The sequence below is a fragment of the Anser brachyrhynchus genome, assembly GCF_964034855.1.
Source record: "Anser brachyrhynchus genome assembly, chromosome: 1".
NCBI classification, from domain to species: Eukaryota; Metazoa; Chordata; class Aves; order Anseriformes; family Anatidae; genus Anser; species Anser brachyrhynchus.
In genome coordinates, this window is record NC_137694.1 from 142,230,940 (window position 1) to 142,245,959 (window position 15,020).

The 15,020-nt window shown below is 41.8% G+C and overlaps 1 long non-coding RNA gene across 1 annotated transcript; it reads left to right on the plus strand.

The window, feature by feature from the left end:
- The first annotated feature begins 6,462 nt into the window (after positions 1–6,462).
- On the plus strand, positions 6,463–14,076 carry LOC308188191. The gene is made up of 4 exons (XR_013945218.1): positions 6,463–6,859; positions 9,168–9,239; positions 9,321–12,352; positions 13,377–14,076. It is a non-coding gene; the product is annotated as an uncharacterized lncRNA (long non-coding RNA).
- The last annotated feature ends 944 nt before the right edge of the window (positions 14,077–15,020 follow it).

Below are 15,020 nucleotides of genomic sequence, written 5' to 3' on the forward strand. Positions count from 1 at the left end.
ATGCTGAGTAAATTAATTGCTGACAGATGCCACAACAACAAAGCGCGTTCGGTGTTGTAGGGACCAAAAGTACATACACGAACTGGGAGAGTCGCAGAAATCTATGTTTAGTGGGTCAGAGTCATGTGTTCTTGTTAATTCTTAATTTAGACTGAGCAATTGGCGATATCTATACTAAAAGCACCCACATGTCCTTTGTTCAAACCAGCATAACTGTACACATGCTGCAGCAGAATTAGCATGCTTCTGGAGTAGCCTGACTAAAAAATATTCTAGTGTAGTAAAATGTACAAAAAAATGTGTATCATAAACCTGAGCTCATTATTAAAAAGTTCCAGCTCGTGCCAGAAAGCCAGAAACACACGTGTCATATACACCGCGTTTGGGTTGCAAATGTTTGTGAGCACAGTTTCCGTGAAAGCAACAAACAGCACAGAAGTGCACACTTTCTCTCTTCTGCCTTTGTTTGCCATGCAATCACAAAGCAGTAAAAGATAGGTTACTTTGGAGGATCAACTGATCGGCCTTATCTCTGTACCCGTGTTCAGATGGAAATCCACACCCAAGCGCACTGCCAGGGCTACTCTGTGCACACCGAAGCATTGGCTTCAGCTTTGTGAGATGGCGTCGTAAACAGAGATAGGAAAGAAAAGTGCCTTATAAGGCACGCAGCTCGGGTGCCGACGCTACTTTCTGGTTGGAAGCAGAGCTTCAGTTTCTCATACAGTTGGAAGCAAGGGTTTAAAGACGAGCCAGGACACGACGAGTCGTTCTTGATTGCACAACTATTCCCCTGAGGTATAGAAAAGGCATTTATTTCTCAGCCATGAAACAGCTTCCCATTAGATCATTAAAAACAGTGTAATGAACGTTCTCAGGATCAGCTCAGACACTGCAACTGCTGTAGCACAAGCTGCTTTACAGACCCAGAGCTTTGGGAGGGTGCTTTTAAAATTTCTCTTGAAAGTGCAAGTGCAATGGGTTTACAAGTAGGTGCCCTAAAATCAATCAAATCAATCTCTTGGTTTGTTTTGCTGCTTCCAGCAATGGAAGTTTTTTATCAAACACCAAAAATGACTTGCTTGGGTAGGTTCTTCTACATTATACAAAATGAGCAAGTCTATCTTCATGTCTAAATGTCTGTAAATGTATTAATTATGGGTTAAAATGAAGTGATTATATGTGCTGTAACTGTCTGTGCAAGGAATCTGCCAAAAACCTTTACTCTGGGCTTGGCTACCCTAAACACTACGGGTTGCAAGAAAACATTCCTTAGCTTGTACAAGAGCCTGACACGGCCCAGGGACAAAGGCTGGCAAATGCAAAGTGACTCGTAGCTCCGGCAGGTTTCCTGATCCACTTGCTGTGGTTTGTAGGTAATGTTCTTCCTAGGCCGGAAAATAAGATGTTCTCTGCACATCAGATAAGCGTATCTCCTTGTTTGCATGGAAGCCCTGCCCTGGCTGCTGCTCACCATTCAGCTGACGCTGAGGAGGAGGAGGAATGAGTTCTCCAGATGCTGCCGGCTGGATGAGGCAAGACTGGATAATAGAGGAGGCAGGGATCCAAGTAACTGTGAAGTGGGAACTCACTCCTTGCACAGGGGTGATAAAAATAACCACTGAGCCATTCTGTCATCTGACCTTTAGGCTGAATGACGCAGTGATACAGATGGGTGGAATGCGTGTCGTTATGTCATTCGTTAGCGACTGCAATGTAACACGTACTGGGATTGCATTAGGGAGCATAACTTTGTCCTTACTTTAGGACGTTTTGCCTACCAATAAAAGTATTCTATCTTTTTTTTTTTTTTTCCTCGTGGCTGAAAATCAGCATTGTCAGCATTTCCTTTATGTTAGTGCTTACAACATGGAACTGTTTGCATGGTGTTTATGACGACTCTTATTCAAACAAAATCAAAAGATAATCCAGTCTCTTTCTGTCTTCCAGTCTCATCATACTTAAAAACAAATAAACAAAAAAGCCCTCTTTAGCATTTTCCTTTTTTTTTTTTTTAAATTAAAACATATAAATACTAGTGTTCTTTAGTGGTTCACCCAGCATAACTGCTATTGTATGAATAAAGAGATGGAGTCTCTCATGATGGGTTAGTAAGGATGCTCATGGCACTGATGCATACGGCTATGATACTGTGAGGAATGGGTCCTCACCAGGAAGTTTAAGGCTGTCACACATCCTGACCTGCAGTGTCATACTTCCTGTTGACTCCCTCTCAAAGAGAGGCAGGAATCAGTTACAAGGGGCAAGGAAAAAAATAAAAGCAATTTGGATTGAAGCTGAGTTAATGCTGTCTTTACATTGTTTACAGTGCTGGCTATGTAAAATGCATACACTGAAAATACAGTTTATCAGGCACAGGCAGAATGTAAAAAGCAAGCCAGAGGTGTGCAGTATTTTAAATACTCCTTTCAGCTGTAACTTTTTCTCACCCTTTAAGCACCTCCTTAAAAAAAGTGGATGAAGACATGGTACGGAGGTGGTATGAAGATAAAAAATGAGACTGTCTAGTGAGAGAGTGGAGGATGAAAGAAGGCATGGGAAAGGGCAAGTGGGGATAAACTAAAACTTCAGGGGACAAAGCTAGGGACAGGAGGGGGCTCAGCGGCCTGTGACTGATGTGCGATGTCAGGGAGAAGGAAGACTTCAGGCTGTAAAATTGAGATCTGTGTTAAAGACTTGGCTACACGTAATAGGGAAATGGGGAAGGGATGGGCTGGCATAGTGATATGTAAAGACGTATGCACAATCTGCATAACAAATTGGGGTGCACTGGATGAACTGTGTCCCATGCTGTAGGAGCACCTGAGTGGTACTGCAAGGAGGGTGGTTGCTGAAGATGTGTGTGACATTTTGTGGCTTTTATTTTTTTCTGCTTTTTAATTTTCTTTAGACCTATACCTAAATAGAAGTGTTTCCAAATGGACAGGAAACAAAAGCTTTTCCTTTCTTGCAGATATCTGTCTTCCAGTTCCCACCAGCAGCATGGCCAGGTGCTAATGGTGCTGAGTTTGTCACCGAGGAGGCAAAGGCACCTGGGACAGTGCAGAACAAATAAATGAGAATTAAAAAGCAAGCAAACAAACAAAAACAATGACATAAGATAGCAGTGCTCCACAACCTTTGTGTTTAAGAAAGGTGCTGCACATCTAGGTTTGCCACTTTCTGGCACCCACAGTGTTTGCATCTTCTGGAATGAAGGATGAAAGATACAAACGCTGCTGGTTCCTCACCGCCCTAGGGCAATCTTGCCTTAGTTGTATCACATACATTTCTTCCCAGGCAGCCTGCTTGCACAAGCACAAAAGCAACCTAGCAGGCGCAGTGCCCATACTGGAAGGGCTGTGCTGAAAGGAAGAATATGAGGTGTGAGCTGCATGGAAGTGCTTCCTGTCTGCCTTGTCAAATAAAGGAGAGGCTGTCACAGTTCGTCCCCAAGTCCCTGGTCAGTTATGTGCTTCTTCCCCTTTCTGAAGTCTTGTTTATTCCTTGTCTGCAAACCAAGGCATTCTTTTAAAGGTGAGTGGAAGAAAGGGAACGGATTTCTTATTCCAGCAAGGAATAAGAAAAGCATGCCTCATCATGTTTGCCATTGTCTGTCTCTCCTTTGTCTTCCCATCTCCATCTTTCCCTCACAGGATGATTCCAGTTGACATGGATAGAAAGTCCCCACCTGCTTCAACTAACATCTGCCTGCTAGTAACTTTTGCGTTATGGACGCCTAGGACAAAGCATGTCTACTCTGGAAGCATGTCTACTCTGGAAGATCTGGAAAGTGCTTTGAACATCATAGGCACCAGTAGTCTAGAAACAGTTTAGTAAGAAATGTGGAAAGTCAGAGCAAATAAAGATGCTGGGAAGCACAGAGGGCAGAAGTGAGAAATAAGTTGGTTTTTTTGTTTGTTTGTTTGTTTTTCCCAGTTCTGGTACAACATACTAATGGATGAGGCTAAGCTAGACATTGATAAATCTAGTTTAGAAAACAGAACAAAGTTCCCAAATGTGGCAATAGTGAGGACCTGGAACAGACTTAAAGCTGGAGTATCAGTGGGACACTGTCCTCTTTTAAGATGGTGGTTGATACAAAAGCGAAACATTTAGGACCAAAGTGACTGAGGAGGTCCTGCTCAGTCATCTGTGCTTAGGAACAGACATGCAACAATGATAAATGCAAGATATAAACTAAAAGATGATGGAGAGGGGTAAAGAGAGAGGAGCGAGAGAAGGAATGAGGAAGTAGATTAATTTACATTGGAAGGAAAACTTTCAATGGAGGAGTTGGAATAAGAGCAAAGAAGACATTTATTAAAATTTACTTTGGATTCAAACACTCATTTTACACCAGTTTACACTCATTTTACAATACTGAATGTAGAGAGACATTTGGGGCACAGCTCATATACACATAGTGACAGAAGTTTATAATGAAGTGGCTTGGATTATTTGGGTGCCAGGAGAGGTCAAAAATTTAACATTCTATAGAAATGTTCAAAAGCTAGCAAATAATTTAGCAAACTGAGTATACTAGGAGAAGCCAAAGTTAAAAGTTCATTATGCGATGGGAAGATAGAGAATGAACTGTTTCTTCCAGTAAGGGAAGGTTTGGCTGTTCATAAGCACTAGGGAGCAAAAGCGATAGTCATAAGGTGGTTTACGGAAACCAACTGATTCAGTGCAGGGCAATAATAAGTGAGAACTGTGCAAATGCTGTGTGTGTCATCAAAAAAAAAGAAAAAAAAAAACACTGAAATTTTACTGGCAGCATCTGGTGTGAAAGGTTAGAGAGAGGTCATGTATGACAAAGCCATCAAGATGCATCAGAGTCCCTTGGATTCCAGCCAGGTTGGAGGCAATTTTTTGGTAGTATCTAGAGGCTGAATCCAACTTAAAGGACATTCATTCATAATGAAAACAGCCTTTATGAAAGCCAGGCTGTTTTACTAGTAAATACCTGGAGCCACACTGCATCCACAGTAATCTAGCTGTGCCGTGACCCTGCCATTCATGCTCAAATTAAACCATCAATGCATGCACAAGAAATTCTGTTACCGCTTTTTTTTTCTTTAGTGCTTGCCAGTGTGTTACATATATTTATGTCACGTTATCTGCCTTCTGTAGAGTAATGTGCATTCACTAAAAATCCCTTTTACAGTGATTAAGCCTGTGACAGCAGTGAGTGCCAGAAAGAAAGGGACCACTAAATGTTAAAAACAAATATTTTGTTTAAAGGTTGCCCACCTTGCATAGCACTTAACAGAGGAACTTCACTGCAACAGCAAAGCGGGCATGTTAAGATTTCTAATCAAGCCTAGACAAGAGATATTGCAATGTTACTGTACCACTGCCAAAACTGTAGCAGGGGTGTGCTGAGGGCCGAGCCCCCGGAGCGGTGACTGCTGCAGGTGGAGGAGGTGCGAGGCTGAGCAGGAGGCAGCTGCGGAGGAAAGCAAGCACCCTTCTGCAAGGTGGGCGGTATTAAAGAACAACAAATTCAACACTGCACGTGTACAAATGAAACTTCAGCGAGCTGCTCTTGTGTCGGCCAGGCTGGAAGTTTTACCAAGATCACCTTCTTTCGGAGAGCAGTGAAAGCAGCTTTTTCCAGTTTAGATAAAGTTGATCTGGACTTGTCTGGTCCTCAACCACTAAACATACAGCAAAGGGGAACGTATCGACTTGAAAAATTATTTAAGCTAAATGGAGTTATTTGCTTACACGGAGTATAATATCATGGTGGTATCAAAAAGACTACCTTTGGAGCCTCACTTTTTGAAATGAGGCCTGCAGGTGGCATGCTGCTGGTCATTTAGCCCCACAGGACGGGGATTTGCCTCAGGTGACTCCAGTCATGGACGAAATAGGTGACTAATCACAGCTCATCACCTGACCTGCTGAGAAGTCAGCAGAGCAAGGCTGCTGCATCCCCAAGCATGCCTTGTCTGCCCCAGCTAGGTGTACACCCCTGCCAGGTAGGGGATGTTTGCAGTTTTGGAAAGGTTGTGAGTGACTGGCAGGTCTGCCTGTATGAGTGGGCTTGGACCTGTGTAGTAGCTGGGGCAGAGGTGCCTTCATGTGCTTCGGTAGGATCGGAGCCCGCTTTCCTGTACGGTGCTCTGCGTTCTCCCTGTGGTCCTTGACCTCAGACTTGACTCCTACATCTTAAGCTAAGATAGTGGGACTGGCAATTAAAGGGGAAAAAACAGTTTGTTTCCATTTGTCAGTGCAGTGTAACAGTCACCAAGAGATGATAAATACTGCTCCTGAAAACGTTTACACTGAGCTTCTTTCTGACCAAGCCTGTGCTTTGAGCAGTGGGTGAATTTCTCTACATTAGTTCAGGCTAGGGGTTATTTGGCCTAAAGGCATATATCACAGATGACATCTTTGCCCAGTAGGATGTACATGGGACACTTATATACTAGATACTTTTTCTGTATGAAATAATGTGTAATGTGTAGGAAAATATTTAAGGATTGGCTTTCTTTCCATCGGCAGTGTCCTGGTTCCAGTTAGGACAGAGTTAATTTTCCTCATAGTAGCTGGTAGGGTGCTATGTTTTGGATTAGGATGAGAAGAGCGCTGATAACATGCTGATGTTTTAATTGTTGCAGAGCAGTGTTTACACCAGGCCAAGGACTTTTCGGCTTCTTGCTCTGTCCTGCCAGCGAGCAGGCTGGGGGTGCAGCAGGAGCTGGGAGGGGACAGACCCAGGACAGCTGACCCAAACTGGCCAAAGGGGTATTCCATACCATCTGACGTCATGCTAAACAATATATAGGGGTGGCTGGCCGGGGTGGGGGGCCGGCTGCTCGGGGATAGGCTGGGCATCGGTCAGCGGGTGGTGAGCAATTGCGTTGTGCATCACTTGTTTTCTTACACATTATTATTATTAATACTATTATCATTATCACTATTATTATTATTGTTATTATTATATTCCTGTCTTAATAAACCGTCTTTATCTCAACTCACCGGCTTCACTTTCCCGTTTCTCTCCCCCATCCCAGAGAGGGAGGGGGGAGGGTGAGCGAACGGCTGTGTGGTGTTTAGCTGCCAGCCGGGTTAAACCACAACAGGCAGACATACAGTCCCCTCATGTTGTATGAGTTTTACCAGATTCTACAGGAGACATTAAAAGTATTGATGTTATATTTTAAAACATTATACTGTCTTTTAACAATATAACATACATTTGGTGTTGATAAAATCCGGCACACCATTTTGATAATACAGGAAAGGAAATGTGTTAAACAACAGAGACACATGATTTTCACCTTTTACTTTTCATATATATCTGTGCTATGTTTGTGATGGACATGTTGCTTGGGATATTTTTAGGCAGGACTTTGTGTCTAAATAATATCAGCTCTCTCCTCACTTTAAAGCCCTTTAAGAAGTGTTACTACCACTGAGCCCCTTCAGGAGAGATCAGTGGCCTCAGTACACTGTAATTATTTTTCCCATCTGAGCACAATTAAGATAATTCTCAACTACTCTTCACGACGTATTTTACCACACACACTAGTATGTATTAAAGTCATGAAGTAATTCATAGATAACAACTTTCATGAAGTACATGATGACATTTTAATCTGAAGTTGTCTCCGTGGGCAGGATGTGTCTCTTAGAGACAGCCAGCACAGCTGGGACGCTGCCCGGGTGATGTATAACTTGGGCCAGGTCCCTCCTTCTTGGATCATCACGTAGGGTTTGACCTGTCGTGACAAGGACAGTGATGCACATTGACCACTAAGGTGACCATACTGAGGGACACCCGTGCCTGCTGTCCTGCAGGTGCGGGTTCTCGGCACACACAGATGATGAGGAGGAAGAAGTAGAGGGCCAATGGTGGAGGGGATGTTTTACGCCACCTTGTACAGGCTGTGAAGGCTGGCAGGAGGTGCTGGTACCTTGCTGAGACCGATTTGCACCCTGCTTTTGAAAACAGGGTGTGGGGATGTAATTAGGCGAATCAGTGGAGCTATGGTCCCTCCCATTTCTCCCATCTTTCCAGCTGCAGTCCTTCTATTGTAATTGAAGTAGTATTATGTCACATTAGTCTCAATTTTCCATAATACCCCCACGGTTGGTGTGTGTCTTCATAACTCGGGGCCTATTTTAGGACTCGGATGAGTCACATAATAGTCAAAGTTATTAATTTGTTACAAGACTGCCTACAATCCCAATTTCTACAGTGTTCCTACATTGCTCACAGACTTAAAATTTGGAGCCACTCATATTACTCACTATTTGATTAAAATAATTGGAAGAGTCGGTGCAACTGCTGTTTTACAGGGCCCCAGGCCACAGCATTGAATGTTGGCGAGTCAGGGGAGCCTCTTGTCCCATCCAGGTGGCTTGGAGCATCCCAGCCAGCCTTCACCCAGGCTAGGACACCTCTTTCTCATGAGCAGCCCCACAGGCTGTGATGGAGACACTCAGAGGTGTGTCTCCGTGCCACCTGAGTCAAGACAGCAGCATGTGCCCCTTAGGTGCTAATTAAAGTCCACTTCATGCACAGGAATAGACTTCCAATTAATGTGGTAGTCCTGGAATGTGCCGTGGGATGTGGACAGAAGCAGAAGCTGTTGCAGAAAAAAAGTAATTGGAGTGCTTAAATGACAAGGCCCTCGTGATTAGCCTGTGTCGTCCCACGAATTATCCCACAGTAACCCAGCGCCAGGTTCTAAAGGAGATGCTCACGTTAAGTTTTTTCCAGGGCTTCCAAGATCTGGGCTTCTCAGCAGTCCAAAAATCTGAGGAAATCAGATTTTTTTTATTTCCTTGCTCATACACTTCCCACGTCACAGCATGGTAAAGAGCCAAAGCTCTAGGCTGTTTAAAGACCTTAAGGAAAAATTTGCAAGTAACAAACAAATATGTCATCCTGAATGTTGTCCTGGAAAAAAGGCCAAAAATCTCCTTCCATGGGAAATCTTGAAGTTTTTCCTTTTCATTTTGAAATGACTTTTTATTTTGGAATTTCACTTGGAATGGAAATTCTAAGAGTCTGCCAATTCAAGTCAGCTGTGATTCAGCTGTTACTCATCCATAAAATTAATAACTTCATGTCTTGTTTCTTAATTCATAGAAGTTTAGTATTGGTTTATCATTATTCAAATATTATCCAAAGCACTTTTTTCTTTCAGGAAAGAAATAAGGAGGAGAGAACCTATCTGAAAGACCATGCTGAAAACCAAGATGCTCGTTTTTCAACAGAGGTAATATATTTTGTGTTTTTTTATTCTGCTTTGCTTAAGGAAACACTGTAACAAGGCCATCCACCCTTTTGCACCTAAAAGCTGTGAATCCTGTAACAAAGATCCACTTCAATGAGAAAACCTGTGCCGTCAAGCGATGCCTGGTGTACCCAGTACAACACATCTGCAAACAGGAATCCCATCAGGCTCCATTTCCTGCAGCCATCTACCAGGGCTTCAGATGCAGTTAAATTCTGTCTTGTAGTGGTATTGCAAAGGAATATTTAAATAAAGCTGTGATTGCACACCATGTCTGTGGTTAGTGGCCTGTGACAATAAAATGAGAGGTCTCGACATCAAAGAAGTTTTTAGTTTAGTCATAAAAATTAGTACCAAAAGCAGTTTGAAATGTAGCCAACTATCAAAATGGTGTTGGCGCTCACAGATCTTATTCTTTTTGCTAAATTGTTTACAAGTATTTAAAGCAGCACAGGGTGACAGATACACGACAACTTTTGAGTAGCTTCATGTTTCTGATATTGTCATCCTACGACAATAGTAAACATAGAAAATGCTATTGCCTCCAAGAGCAAACAAGGAGCTCTTTGAGGGAGTTGCTGCAGAAGACTGCCCTCTCTAATTGACTCCTTTGTCAAGAGTCTTATCAGAGACTTTGTCAGTCTTCCCCTTTTGGGTCTTCCCAGGGTGGGTTCAATGAAATAGAACAAATCTCACTGCCCTAACAACCCCCACTCCGCTTCTGGACACAAAGCGTAAATGAGCAGCACCAGAATTTTGCCAGAAAGTATCTAGTTTTGAAAGATGTTATCAGCATCCTGGAAACCAGGAGCCAGGATGCCCCAGTCTCTAGCCTCAGTTTAACACACTGAACCGAGTGATTACTACTGATGAGCTGAACACAGAGCCCAAGAGTTCAGAGCAAGACACACACATGTTCCACCCCTGCTGCAGCCATCATTCTTCAAAGGATCTGTATGTGTAGCAAGCAAAAAGGAATTATTTTTGCACTGCTCCAACAGTCTTCTTTTTAGCTTATTTTGATGCTGCACTTGCTTTGATGCTGCATTTACAGGGCAGGGACATTACCTTGTCCTGTAATTTCCATCATTCAGAAGAAATTCATGCTTGGAATACATAAATACATCATATGAATTTTCTGGGAAAGAGATTTAGGCAACTGGCAGGGGATGGCTAATGTTTTTGACAGAAAAACAAAGAAGTCAGCATAGCCTATTAGCATCTTCAGGTACTTCACCATTCTGATGCAGAAAAACACACACTTTTTTTCTTCCTCCCTGTTTTTACTTGCTGTTCAGTAAAACATTCTTGTAATAACAAAAAACATCATTGTAATTCCATAAGTGAAATATAGCAAGTCTGAAAAAGCAGTCTGCAGTGACAATACAGATTTCCCTACCTGAGAAAGGAACTCAGGCATTCTCCACTCTATTTTTCACACCCTGTTCCTTTTAGAGTTAAATACTGGTATCCTGTCTATGCTACAGAAGTGTAAATGTTTAACTGGTCCATATATACTGGTGACAAACAATCAACTTTGTAATGCAGTCGGTAATAAAAGATGAAAGTTGAGCCTTTCATTTTTCCTGCTTTACCTTTTGGGGGTCAACTGCTAACTGTGAGCATTCATTCCAGGTATGCAAAAAGGATCCAAACTTTCACTGAAGGAGAGTGTTATTTTTCTGGTTGAAGATTAACTCAGCCATAGGCTGTTTCTTCCCTGAGAGAAATAGCTTTCAGATTTTTGAAAACATGCAAAATGACATCCAGCAGTTTTTCTTCTATATGAACACCTGCTTTACTTTTCCTAAAACTAAAGAATATTTTGCTCTGTAAGATGAAAATATCCTTTGTTGTGACAGCCATAGGTATTATAGCATTTAAACAATTTTGGTTTGACTTGATTTTGATTGTAATTTTTATTTGATTTGATTACTCAGATCAAATTGGGTAACTTTGATCTTTTTCATTGCATGTTTTCCTTTCTCACAGATATGTTTGGTAAATATATAAGCACATTGTAGTTTAAAATGTAATATCAAAAAAAAAGAGGTTATTACTTTGCACTTTTGCATATATAAAAATAACATTATATGCATGGCCTGTTGTATGGCTTGGCTGGTGCTAACGTTCAGAAAAAAATAGTGTGCTGACAAACACGTGATGTACGTGCAGGTGCAATTCAGACATTATTTTTCAGCTCATTGTTGTTGACTTCACATAGGAAGGAAAGGAATGCGTATCGGGACATTTCTATGCAGATCACCCAACCCCTCTTTGTTTTTGCTTCCCTCTCGCTAATGGGAATGAAACACGCTTACATTCATCTCAGGCTGATGTCAGATTTACTCTCCAGTTAATATCTGCAAAGCACAGTAAGATGGAATGTGCTAGACAAGGGCACCAGAGAGTATTCTTGTTTTTATTTATTCATTCCCAAATCAGTGGCAGATTTTTTGAAAACTATTCATCAAATTATGCATTTATAATTAAATGCTTATTAATTACGGGGGTATAGACCTGCATGTTCTCTTTTGTTTGTAGCATTTCTGAAGGAGAGTGAAAACAGCAGACCTGATTTTTTATTATTTCCTTTCCCATTGAGAATGTTAATGGTTTTCTTATGTCATCGTTCCCTCTCATCTCCATGTACTCGGTAAAACTAACATAAAAATGACCAGCCCTGGGAATTAATGCTGATACTAAGCCTCCATAAAAACACTTTGCAGGCAAAACTTTATGAAGCGCGGTGATGGGTTCATTTAGCGTATTTCTGAGGAACTTTCCAGATGTCATTAAGATGTTAATGTAATTTTAAGCTAACTACAATTTTCTTGTGCACTATTTGATGCTTCCACTGTTGATATATGTGTATATTTTTGATGCATGCTCTATTACACCCACAGTAGTGACAAAAGGAAGCTTTATAAGAGTTTAATGTTTGAGAGTGAAGAAGCTAAATAATTATTACAAATAAATAAAGGCATATTTCTATTCCTGAGAACTTGCCTAGTTGATCAGTCTGCTGAAAAACATTGGAAAAAGGAAACGGGGATAGCTGTGAGCACCTGATGGTATGGAATATCAACTATAAGGTACGTGAGAGTCTGCTCTGAGGCAAGGTATTGTGTGTCTAAGATGATTCTTGGTTTAGATTTTGGAGGGAAAGCTGGGTCCACAGCCCATTTCATTACATTGTTACGAGCAGTTCACTCTTTTTTATACATTATAGAGGGTTTCTCTATACCACAATCAGTTTCATGAAAGCAGGGCTGTAGGAACTGCATTCGTTTCTGAGGCTTGCTCATGATGGCAGGAGATAACAAGGGCTGGTATAAATGGCTGGAGAAAATGGCCACGAGGTAGGAATTTAATAGATTTTATAAAAAATCAAACGTTACTTAAGAGAGCCGGCTCTTCGCAATTACTGAAAGCGCGAGGTGATTATAGCTCTGCCTCAGCGGAGGTCTTCCTCTCTCGCTGCTCCCAGGTTACCACTCAGCACTTTCACATACCTGCAGTGCTGTGCAAATTACCATCCTTTGCTAGGAAATCCCTTTAATTTGCATCGAATTAGGGCATTGCCCATTGCCTTTCCCACGAGCACAGGAAAACGCATAGATGTGAGGGGCTTGTGTGGCCACACCAGGAGTCGCAGAAACTGCTGATTTTTTACCTGATTTCTCTCAATTGAAACCACCTCTGCCTGCAGTTCCTTTCCTCATAAATTCAGTGGCAAAATTCACACTGGAGGTGGTGAATGCTAGCCAGTGCTTTAGCCGGAGCCCCTTCAATCCGATGCTGATGGAGATCTAGCATTTAAGGATTATTTTATTGCCAGACAGGGTTTGTTGCCTGCTAGAGCTACGACCGGGCTTTCCATCTCAGACTGTAAAATTGGAATCCAGCTATCCAATATTTTATTCATGTGACTACTGGCAGCTGCATGGGCTAGCTTTGCAGAGCAGGACAAGGAATTTCCCGGCTATTTTTTGCCAAGTGCAGAAGAAAGCCAAGCAGCAGCAAGGCTGCAGGAGATGGGAGGGTTATGTAACCTGGGCGTGCGCATTGGTACAGTTACATGTTTAATTAACGCTTACATTACGGTGGCTCCCGCAGGTTGTTAGTGCTCCATGTCCTACCTGAAGTACCCTTCGTAGATTAGAATCTGAAAACAAGCACGACAGTGGATTTGGAGAGGGGAGGACTGTCAAAAATGCAGAAAACAATTACAATTTCTTACCCTTTTAATGTAACTCCTGTTTTACAAGTGCCTTCCTTGAGCTGTGAAGGAGCAGCTCTTCTCTGGCAAGCATCAGTGCAAAAGAGGAACTGGAAAATGCTTTACGGGAGGATGAGATTACTTCAGGAGGCTTCTTCCGTGCAGAAAAGGATGCCACGGAGAAAAGTGCTACAGAGCTGTAAGGGGGGGAAAGGGGAGAAAAAGTATCATCACAGAAATCATTGATGAAAGGGCTGCAAGAAATGTAGCCTACTGAAATTAAATCTTAATCTTCCTGACAAGTGTCTGCCTAGAAAGATTTATTGATTTTCATTTCAGAAAGAGTCAGCAAGGTCTTCTTAACACAGCCTGTGGTAGCTGTAGCAGAAGCAGAAAATATCTTTCGGAAAAATGCTTCATTTGGATTTTGAGGTTACTTGTGAAGGAGATGCAACCTTTGGCAAATTGTCCATCCAGGGCTTATTTACCATCCCAGTTAAGACAGTAGAAATGATTTATCGGGATGAGTCTGGGATGCTTGCATTGGTCATTAAACTTGTTTTTCACACCATGTCTTCCTTCTTGCTTATTAGTCTAATGGCGTTTTCACAAATATTGCTTTTCTCTCAATGTATTCTCAGCCTGTAAAGACTTGTGCTGTGCAAACTGCTCAGCTGTCATAAATGACAAGACTGCAGCTGATGAAGACAGCAGTGATAACATCAGGCTCTGAACACTGAGACCTATTTTTACATTTTTGCTGTGTTGAAAGGGGAGGGGATTTCTGATAAGTATGGTTGAGCGCTGGCTGTCTGCATGTTACAAATAATTTCTCATGCAAATTTTGCACAGGGTTGTGCTTTAGGTTCTCTTATAGCCTTGAATAGAGAAAATAAAGTCATCCATTCAGAGACAATAGTTCATTTAAAACCAAAAAAAAAAAAAAAAGTGCAATATGTCATCTTTGCAACAGAAAGGATAAAATAGCTTTCTGTGGCAAAACAGGCACCTGAAAATAATGTACAGACAGCAATTTGTGCAACACAGCTGTAATGCAGAATCCATAGGTATCTGGGGAATCTTCCCATAGACAAGCATGTGTTGGGCTTGGGTTTCTGAGCATCAGCTACCAAGAACCCAAACTCTGATCCTGCTCCCCTAAGGCAGGAGAGCAAAATCCCCATAGCACAGCAGTGAGATGTTCATGTCTTCAGAGTCCTGCAACGAGCTTCCAAAGACCATGTTATGCCGCTGAAGAATCAGTGGGAAACAATACTCCAAAATAATGTTTAATGTCATCATTGGAAATTTCTGATGAATGCAATGTGTACAGTCACTCATTATTTATTTCAAAAGTGGAATAGAAATGTTCCCACCACTGAAATCAAAACAAACCTAAGCTAATATCATTAATAAACTGTCCATTCATTTCTTTCAGGTCTGAAAATTTATGTACTGCAATCAAAAAAAATTATTATAAAAGTTAATTAGCTCAGTACTGTTAATTGATGTGTTCTGTAGCGTCCTTGGCATTTAAATTC